Source organism: Pan troglodytes, chromosome 11 (genome assembly GCF_028858775.2).
Source record: "Pan troglodytes isolate AG18354 chromosome 11, NHGRI_mPanTro3-v2.0_pri, whole genome shotgun sequence".
Classification (NCBI taxonomy): domain Eukaryota; kingdom Metazoa; phylum Chordata; class Mammalia; order Primates; family Hominidae; genus Pan; species Pan troglodytes.
The window spans coordinates 76,549,207-76,559,713 of NC_072409.2; the positions used below are offsets into that span (position 1 = coordinate 76,549,207).

Here is a 10,507-nt window from a genome sequence, read left to right on the forward strand (position 1 = left end):
AGTAAGCCCTCGTCCCTACAAAAATAAAAATAAAAGTTAAAAATTAATCAGATGTGGTGGTGTACACCTGTAGTACCAGCTGCTTGGGAGGATGAGATGGGAGGATTGCTTGAGCCCGGGGGATCGAGGCTGCAGTGAGCTGTGATTGCACCACTGCACTCCAGTCTGGGTGGCAAAGTGAGATCCTGTCTCAAAAAAAAAAAAAGAAAAAGAAAAAATTATATGATAATCGCAGTAAATGGAAATAGTTGACAAAATACAGCATTCATCCCTGATAAAAACTCTCAGCAAATGAATAAGAGGGAATTTCTTCAACTTGATAAAGGGCATCTGCAAAAGTCCTATGTTGTTACTGTTGAAAGACTGTGAATACTTCCTGCTAACAGGAGGAAGAAGACACGGATGTTTGCTCCCACCACTTTTATTTAACATTATGTGAGAGCTTCTTTCCAGGGCAATCAGGCAAGAAAAATAAATAAAAGACATCTAGACTGGAAAAGAACAAGTAAAACAATCTTTCTTTACACACATGAGCATTTGTCAGATCCTTCTATCGGAAAATTGGATTGGATTTTCCATTAGAAATTGCATCAGAAAACCTGATTGGCTCTGCAAAGGAATTACTAGAACTAGGAATTTGGCATTTTCTTAAACAGTTAAACATGTACCTACCGGAATTCCTAGCCATGCCAAGCCTAGATATTTAACCAAAAGAAAAGAAAAAATAAATCCATACAAAAATATGTATACAGATGTTCATAGCAGCTTTATTTGTAATAGCCCAAAACAGAAAACCACCCAAATGCTCATCAATGGGCAAATGTATATTACAAAACTGTGATATATCCGTATAATAAAATATTACTCAACATTAAAAAGAAAGGAACTATTGATACACACAACATGGATGAATCTCAAAATAATTATTGTGTGATAAGCCAGACAAAAAAGAGCAAATATCATATAATTCCATTTATATAAATTCTAGGCTGGGCATGGTGGCTCATGCCTGTAATCCCAGTACTTTTCGGGGCATAAGCTGGTGGATCACCTAAGGTCGGGAGTTTGAGACCAGCCTGGCCAACATTAGTGAAACCCCGTCTCTACTAAAAACACAAAAATTATCCGGGCATGGTGCCACGTGCTTGTAATCCCAGCTACTCAGGAGGCTGAGGCAGGAGAATCGCTCGAACCCAGGAGGCGGAGGTTGCAGCGAGCTGAGATCGCACTACTGCACTCCTGCCTGGGTGACAAAGTGAGACTCCATCTCAAAAAAAAAAAAATTCTAGAAAACACCAACTAATCTGTATTGAAAGAAAGCACATCAGTGTTGGAGTGTTGGCTAGGGAATGAGGAATGGGTGGGGAAGATCAAGAGGGAGGCATTGCCAAGGGGTCCAAGAAAACTTTGAGGGGGATGAAGATGTGTACTTTTTGAGATGATAGTTTTGCTGGTGTATACATATATCAAACTATATACTTTAAATATGTGCAGCTTATTGTCTGTCAGTTACACCCCCAACAAAGTTGCTTTTTTTAAAAAAAAGGCGGTGGGGGGGTCGGGTGCGGTGGCTCAGGCCTGTAATCCCAGCACTCTGGGAGGCAGGGGCGGGTGGATCACCTGAGGTCAGGAGTTCGAGACCAGCCTGACCAATATGGTGAAACCCTGTCACTACTAAAACTACAAAAATTAGCTGGACGTAGTGGCATGCGCCTATAGTCCCAGCTACTGGGGTGGCTGAGACAGGAGAATTGGTTGAACTTGGGAGGCGGAGATTGCAGTGAGCCGAGATCACACCACTGCACTCCAGCCTGGGCAACAGAGTGAGATTCAGTCTCAAAACAAAACAAACAAACAAACAAACAATCTGTTGCCAGTTTCCTAGGAATGCTCTGGGCTTATTCTCTGCATTTTCCCACCCTCCCCCTCCACTCCCTCTCCCCTCCTCCCCCTCTCCTCTCCACAAAAGGGAACACATCATACAGGCTGTACTGCTCCTTACTTTGTCAGTCTCTGGTGTGTTTTAGGCTTATTCCATATCAGCACACAGGCTTTGCCTCATTCTTTTTGATGGCTGTGTAGTTCTGACCTCAGTGCTCTAAAGCCATGCATTTAAGTGATTTGTCCTCTGCTTGTTCAGCTCTGAAATTTGTCATTACGCAGGCTTAACCCTGTATCAGTTAGGAGCCGCTTTTCTATTCCACCCTCTTATTGTTAATATGTGAGTCCAAGAGATTATGAGTTAATTGAGGGCAGGGACTCCCATATCCACATCTCTATCTTCCACCAAAAAATAATGTTCTGCTCTGCAAATAGCAAATACAAAAAGCACAGCACAAAGTTCGCATCCAGCAGGCTTCATCCCAGCAGAATAAGCGAGAGGGACTCAGCACCAGTCAGTCCCATTTTGGTTAGTGAGAAGGTGGTGCCTTAGGGAAGAACCCTGCATACTTCGAAGGCTGCTCTAGGGTCTGTAATCACAGCCCTCTGCGTTTGGGTTCATTCACACGGTGTTTATCTTGTGGGATTTGCTCCACAACACCCTTCAGGAAGGGTTTTGAAGGTTGTGGAAAAATCAGTGTGTGCAGCCAACAACAGGGCAACAAGCCAATTGTGGTTATACAGGGCTGTTTTAAGAGTCAAGCCATGTTTGGGATGGGGGTGGGGTGCACAGTCTTGTGTCAAGCATTTTCTGTAGCAGAGCTCAATCAGCATCTACAAGGCAGGGCTGGGCCACTCCTGCCTCTGAGCCTGTCTTCAGTAGTGGGTGCCTTTGTAACGAGCCAGCCTGTCCCCGGACCCAGGCAGAGTGACAAAACAGCTACACATTCATGAAGAACACTGGCTGTCTCCATAACAACCACGGTTAACATGACTCTGTAGAACTACGGGCGTGGCCCTTGGGTCTCCTGGCCTGGCTACCAACATGCCTGTGGCTTCTCATTGGGCCCCGTGAGTGCTGGCAGGGCTGTGAAGCAGGTGTGACTAATGGGTCAGCTCCCCGCTGGGACTGTGACCCTGAAGCTAACAAACCTAAGGGCAAGGCCAGGCGCAGCAGCTTTCTGAGTCTCTTCTGAAGTGGCTTGAAGTCGATACTGTGTGTGTATGTAAGATCTAGCCTGAAGGAAGGCGCTTTGTTCAGTTGCTAACTTATTTTCTTGGTGGTAAGCTTTAGATATCACTTAGCTTTTATGTTTGCTTGTTTTGTTACAGATTAAGTAGCTGTCATAAGAAAAAGGACTATTTACTTACTATCTGGAGTCTTGTTCTGTTTGATACCCCTAGGCACATGTTCAATTTAGAGATAAGAGCCCTGGAAGTTATAGATTGCAAACGGTTTTTTCCCTGAAAACAAAACTGACATATTTATATACAATGATAAATACATAGATAGACTAATGATCAGTTTATGGATATTTGGCAATATGCCTCTCAATAATCATCACATTATTCATAATGTTTATAAATTCATAAATATAAGCGCACATTACAGCAACTTATTAACAACGTTCTATAAGCCAGAAAAGCACCATGAATACAAAATAAATTATTATAGTTCCTGAACAGTACTTTAACCTGCTAAATATTTTGTGGCCTTCAACAGCTCAGCCAGACAGTCAAAAGGAGAGCAACTTAGCAGAAGATTTTGGTCTAGCTGAGGATTCAGATCACTGAAGAACTTAAGTTTAGGCTGTTAAACAAAATTATGGGAGCCCGTTATTTTGGACTGAACTCCTGTACTAGGCCCCAACAGACGAGACCAAACCAAAATGGAGTCATTCATGCTAAATGCCTCATCATCAAATAGAAGCTTTAAGGAAGCAGATAGATCCAACATAGACTAGTTTTTCTTGAGAACAGAAGATTCCAGTCTACCTGTGTCAGTGCAATAAGGAAGTCCTCTCTGCTTTAATTTTTACACAAAAAGTAACCTCATGTTAGCCAATCCGACTTAAAAAATTTTTTTTCCTATTTCCTTGTTCTCACCTTACAAAACCCACTGTTCTGCTGCTGTCCAGCAGGAACCCTCATGCTATTTTGTAGAATGGAAGCTGCCCTGATTCATGAATTGCAAATAAAAGCCAATTAGATCTATAACTATATTTGTTGGAATTTTGTCTTTTGACAAGACCAACTGGACCTTCCCTTTCTTGGTTAAAATCTGCAAGACTCTTCTTCCTTGGTCACACTGGACAATTGGCTTGTTAGAGCTGCAGTCAGGGGAACCTGGGAGAGACTCACCTTGCGAAGAAGACAAAGGCCACAGTGCTAATGGTGGTGGTGCAGGTATCCTGAGATGGCCAGAGCTCAGAGAAGTTCATGTCAAGAGGTGACAAGCCACAGTGAATTTACGGAATTTTTGTTTCTATGTTTATGGAAATTTATGTGTGCACTCATGCCGTGTTATGGACTGAATTGTGTCCTCCCAAAATGCATATGTTGAAACCCTAACCTCTAAAGTGACAGTGTTTGGAGGTAGGGCCTCTGAGGAAGTAATTAAGGTTAAAGAGGTTATAAGAGTGGGGCCCTAGTGATGAGATTTGTGCCCCTGTAAGAAGAGACACCAGCCCTCACTATTTCTCCCTGTCCCTCTCTCTTTCTGTCTGTCTTTCTGCCATGTAAGGACACACAAAGAAGGCAGCCACCTGCAAGCCAGGAAGAGAGCCCTCACCAGGGACCAAAATGGCCAGTGCCTTGATTTTGGACTTCAGCCTCCAGGAGAGTAAGAAATAAATTTCTGTTTCTTAAGCCACCTAATCTGTGATATTTTGTTATGGCCATTTGAACTGACTCAGACAGCCAGGATCACTTATTTAGTTGTTCATTAATTTATTGATCCATTCAAGAAATTCAACAACTCTCTATTGAGTGCTTTATGTACCAGGCACTGTTTTTGGAGGTCAGGATGCATCAGTGACAGAAGACAAAAGGATTCCTACATTGTAAGCTTACCTGTAGGGACAGTAAACAATCAACATTAGAAGTAACTAAATCTGTGGTGATGATACTATACATTTTGTGATGTACCTTAACAGTACATAAATGTCTTTTACACCCATTATTGCATCTGACCTGGCAGACCCCGGGAGGTATGAGGAAATGAAGCCCACTCTCCAGGTCACATGGCTGGTACCAATTATAGTAGTAGCTAATAAGTATTTAGCTGCTTATTATGTGCTAGGAGCTGTTCTATGTATGTGTTAACTCATTGAATCCTAGCAACAATTCTAGAAGTTGTTTTCTACAATAAAGGCACAGAGAAGTAATTTGTTCAAGGTCAGCTGGGTGCAGTGGCTCACACCTGTAATCCCAGCACTTTGGGAGGCTGAGGCGGGTGGATCATGAGGTCAGGAGTTCAAGACCAGCCTGGCCAAGATGGTGAAACCCCATCTTTACTAAAAATACAAAAATTATCCAGGCGTGGTGGCAGATGCCTGTAATCACAGCTACTTGGGAGGCTGAGGCAGGGAATTGCTTGAATCCGGGAGGTGGAGGTTGCAGTGAGCTGAGATTGTGCCACTGTACTCCAGCCTGGGTGACAGAGGAAGGCTCCATCTAAAAAAAATAAATAAATAAATAAATAAAATAAATAAATAAATTTGCTCAAGGTCAGACTATAGTAAGTGCTGAGCCATGTTCTGAACTAGTGAGCATGCATCCGTCATGTGAAGCTCCTCCTTCTCTTGAGCCATCACTCAGTTAGTTGTTTGCCCTCCTGGTAGACTGTAAGCTCCTTGCAGGCAGGCCCCCAACTCTCTGCTGCACTGCTTTCTTGGGCACACAGCAAGATGTCCACAAAGTCTGAACACATAGGCAAACGTGCACAGTGTCATCAAGGACATCTGCAACTTGTAAAATCTGTTTCCAGACTTTATAAATACTCTGTAGGTACTGAATGAATGAATGGATGGATGGACGGATGAAATCTGGGTCCTTTAGCCTTAGCTTCCCACCACACCACCCGCGTTCTTTAGATAGTTAACATCTATTTCCTGCCACAGTTCTCTGTCTAAGAATACAGATTTTGAGGATGAGAGGGGGTAATATAACTAGCTTTGCATTATGCAAGAAGGGAGAGTCATCCTTTCCTTTAATACTTAAATAGTAACAATGCAGGCCTCATTCTTCAGAAAGCCCGGGATCACTTCTAAGGATCCTGGTGAGTCTGCAAATTTCTATACATTCATTTGTTGTTGTTTTCCACTTCTTGCTGTGGATGCCTGCTCTGGGTTTCTCCCGCCTCTGGCCATCCCTGGATAACTCTGATGCCTGCATGGCTGTAGCAGAGACTCTGAATGCAGGTTGTATGCCTGATTTAGTTTCCTACGCTGCTATAATAAATTACCACATATTTAGTGGATTAGAACAACACAAATTTATTATCTTACAATTCTGTAGGTCAGAAGTCTGACATGGGTTTCACTGGGCTCAAATCAAGGTGTCAGCAAGACTGTATTCCTTCTGAAGCCTCTAGGGAAGAATCTGGTCTTTTACCTCCTCCAGCTTCTGGAGGGCACCTGTATGCCTTGGCTCAGGGTCCCCTTCCATTTGCTAAAGCCAGCAACGTTGCATTTTTTGTTCCTTCCTTCTGTCATCATGTTTCCCTCTGACTACAGCCAGGAAGCATTCTCTGCTTTTAAGGGTTCATGTGATGGCATTGGGTCCACCAGATAATATGAGAAAATCTCCCCATCTCAAGATACATATTTTAATCACTCCTGCAAAGTCCCTTTTGCCATGTAAAATAACATATTCACAGGTCCTGGGATTAGGGCATGAACACTCTGGGGGAGGGGGATTACTATGTATACCACAGTGCTGACATCGGTCTTCCCTTCTGTACTAATAGAACTTCTGGTTTTTCTGGTTTTTAATTGAACACGTGGGCATCCAAAATAAAAATTACATCTTCCAGCCTCTGTTGCAGCTAGGTGCTGTCATGGGAGTATGTTCTGGTCAATTAGATATGGAGATATCATGTGGGGCTTGAGGCGCTATCCCTCAAACATGGGGGAGTAACCTTCTTCACTGCCTTCCCCCTTCCTGAGAATGTGACCTGGCAGCTGTCAGTCAGGTAGTCATTTTGGACCCTAGGTGGATGTGACATGTTGAAGATGGTGGAGCAACAGAATAAAAGGACCCCAGGTTCCTGATGGTCATGGAGCCCCCACACCAGTCCTAGGCTGTTTGACTTTGGACTTTGTTTACATTATTGAAATGTTGTCATATTCCATTACCTTTCACTTGCAAGTGAACCTAATCCTTACTGATATTGTGGCTGTCTCACTGATACAATGGGTTTGCTTCCTTCCAAAGTAGGGGCACAGGCCTTTATTTCTCTTTTTCCCCTAAGGCACCGAGAATACAACATTGTTAGCTATAACCAACTTCACTCACAAACTAAAAATACAGAAAAGAAAAGTTTAACACTGGACATCAGATATCCTAGCTCTGGAAGTCAGTGGGCCATGTCTTTTCAGGGGTACTTATCCCTTCTTCCCCCTTTCCTGCTACTGCAATGCTGGGGCCAGCACCTCTCCTTCTTCCTTAGGAGTCCCCCTCTCTCATTCTGCTACTCTCTGGCCCACCCTCCAAAATTGCTAAACAACCCAGTAATCTCTGCAGAGCCATGCCAGTCCATAACAAGGATGGCCTTTCAAAACATACCAATTACAGTGCATGCTTAATGTCTCAGTAGACAGCACCTACTTTTGTGTAGAAGCTTCATTTATATCCATGTGACTAAAAGGGCTCACCAATGTGATTCCTCCTTGAACTGATGGAAATTTTCCCTTCAAAATAAATTCCAGCTTTTATCACTGTTTGCAAATGTTAGTACTCTAGAATTTCCAGCCATCAAATACATAGATATCCACTGTATGTACATCTATGATTATTGAAGGCAGTAGAGAAAATCCAACAAGGGAGAAAGCTGAACAAGCGTGGAAAATGAGACCAGGAGAAGAAGTGAACAGCTTTGTATTTGGATGGAGAAGAAAACAGCAAATGCTGACATTCGTCAAAATAAGACAGAGACTAGGGTTGCAACGAAGTTGCAGTGAGATGAAGGTGGCTGCACTGGTTGTAGATGGTTGAGATGGTCCCTGGAAGTGGCAAGGCTTGAGCAAGGCTGGGAGATAGCAGCAGAACCTCGATGTGCTGCCTCAGTCTGGGGCAAACGGGCTTCCCCAACACCCCGGCTGGTTGGATCTCTGGCTTTGCATCCTTTCTGATGTGGTTTTCTTCTTTGCATACCTTTTGCCATCACTGATTTGCTGACATCTACATTAAGAAGTTGGCCCTGGAGTGAATTCTGAAAATGACTACATGCTTCTTGAATAAAGAAGATAGGACTGTCAGTAGAAGAATTTCAAAGCTCTAAGGGACCATCCTTTTATTTTACACTGTGATATGGTTTGGCTGTGTCCCCATCCAAAATCTCATTTTGAATTGTAATAATCCCCATGCGTCAAGGGTGGAACCAGGTGGAGATAATTGTTCTCGTGACAGTGAATGAGTTCTCATGAGATCTGATGGTTTTATAAGGGGCTTCCCCCTTCGCTTGTCTCTCATTCTTCTCCTTCCTGCTGCCATGTGAAGAAGGACATATTTGCTTCCACTTTCAACATGATTGTAAGTTTCCTGAGGCCTCCCCAGCCCTGGGGAATTGTGAGTCAATTAAACCTCTTTTCTTTATAAATTACCCATTCTCAGGCAGTTCTTTATAGCAGCGTGAGAATAGACTAATATATATTGTTATTAATTTGGAGAACTCTATGAAATGGGTAGGATTTCACCCACTCATAGCTAAGTTGTTAAAACTAGACCCTTTGGTTCATGTTTAAAAACGTTTCCAACAGCTGATGGTTTTACAGGGGCTGAATATAAAAGTATTTGTACTGAAAGATTTTGTGTATTCATTAAGAAACATAGTAATGTCTTTTCTTTAACATTTTAAGGGCTGATCAGGGTTTAATATGATGCAAATAATATGATGATTAATAAGGTGAGGTTTTTATTAATTCAAAAGTAAATTATTTAAAAGCGGGGAAGGATTTTGAGAGAAGGAACAAAGTGCTCTTAGACGGCATGGAGGCTATAATACAAAAGATATACAGGAAATGCAGGCCCATAATGTATTTATTGGCTCTAAGTTCCAGCCTAATTTTTAGATTAAGTGGGACTCTTATGAAAAGACAGGTCATGATCAACAGGTTGATATAGTCTTAGGAAATGTAGATAACATCCAGCTATTGGAAAGTTAGCATGCATGCTCTCTTACTTGGATATCTCCCCCTTTCCTTTAAACTCTTGAGCCCCCTAAAATTAAGGAGTATGTAGTTCAAGCATATTTTTTATTACTGTTACAGTAAGTATGCTTGTGGCCAAAACATTTATTTTATTTTTATTTTATTTATTTACTTATTTTTGAGACGGAGTCTCGCTCTGTTGCCCAGGCTGGAGTGCAGTGGTGCGATCTCGGCTCACTGCAAGCTCCGCCTCCCAGGTTCACGCCATTCTCCTGCCTCAGCCTCCGGAGCAGCTGGGACTACAGGCGCCGGCCACCACACCCGGCTAATTTTTTGTGTTTTTAATAGAGACGGGGTTTCACCGTGTTAGCCAGGATGGTCTCGATCTCCTGACCTCGTGATCTGCCCACCTCGGTCTCCCAAAGTGCTGGGATTACGGACGTGAGCCACCGCGTCCATCCCAAAACATTTATTTTTACAATGTCTGTAACTTGCTTAAATACTTCAGCAAAATCAGCGTGATATTTACTCATTCAACAAATATTTGTGTCCTCACTATTCATCAGGCATTATTTTAGACGCTGCAATGAACAAAACAGACAGAAATTCTGGCCTTCGTGGAGCTTACATTCTCATTTGTTATTTAAATCGAAATTTCATTTAAGAAGAATTTGTATTCTAAAGGTGATCAGCTAGTATTTAACCAGAAAGGCCACATTCCCACAGCAGCTACTGTAAGTACCTGAGAAGCTATCCCTGCTAGCCCTAAAGGCTTTATATGAGGAATGTTAGAAATGGACTCTTGTCATTGAAATTAGTGGCATTCAATATAATATGTGAACTGTCTTAAATATTTTGAGGATATTCCCTCCCTTATAAACAGGGCATAATATCTGGTAAACTCTCCGGGTGCAGTGGCTCATGCCTGTAATCCTAGCCCTCTGGGAGGCTGGGGCGGGCCAATCACCTGAGGTCAGGAGTTTGAGACCAGCCTGGCCAACATGGTGAAACCCAGTCTCTACTAAAAATCGGCACGCATCTATAATCCCAGCTACTCAGGAGGCTGAGGCAGGAGAATTGCTTGAACCCGGGAGGTGGAGGTTGCCATGAGCCAAGATCGTGCCACTGCACTCTATCATGGGAGACAGCAAGACTCTGTCACAAAAAAAAAAGAAAAAGAAAAAGAAAAAAAATCCGTATTAATCCTCCTACCTTTCAGAATGGCTCTTAGGGTTAGCAAGTCTGGAATTGATTTT

At 42.8% G+C, this 10,507-nt stretch overlaps 1 long non-coding RNA gene across 1 annotated transcript; it reads left to right on the forward strand.

The window, feature by feature from the left end:
• The first annotated feature begins 2,873 nt into the window (after window positions 1-2,873).
• Window positions 2,874-8,704, forward strand: LOC129136040 (uncharacterized). The gene is made up of 2 exons (XR_008537279.1): window positions 2,874-3,164; window positions 3,605-8,704. It is a non-coding gene; the product is annotated as an uncharacterized LOC129136040 (long non-coding RNA).
• Window positions 8,705-10,507: the final 1,803 nt, after the last annotated feature.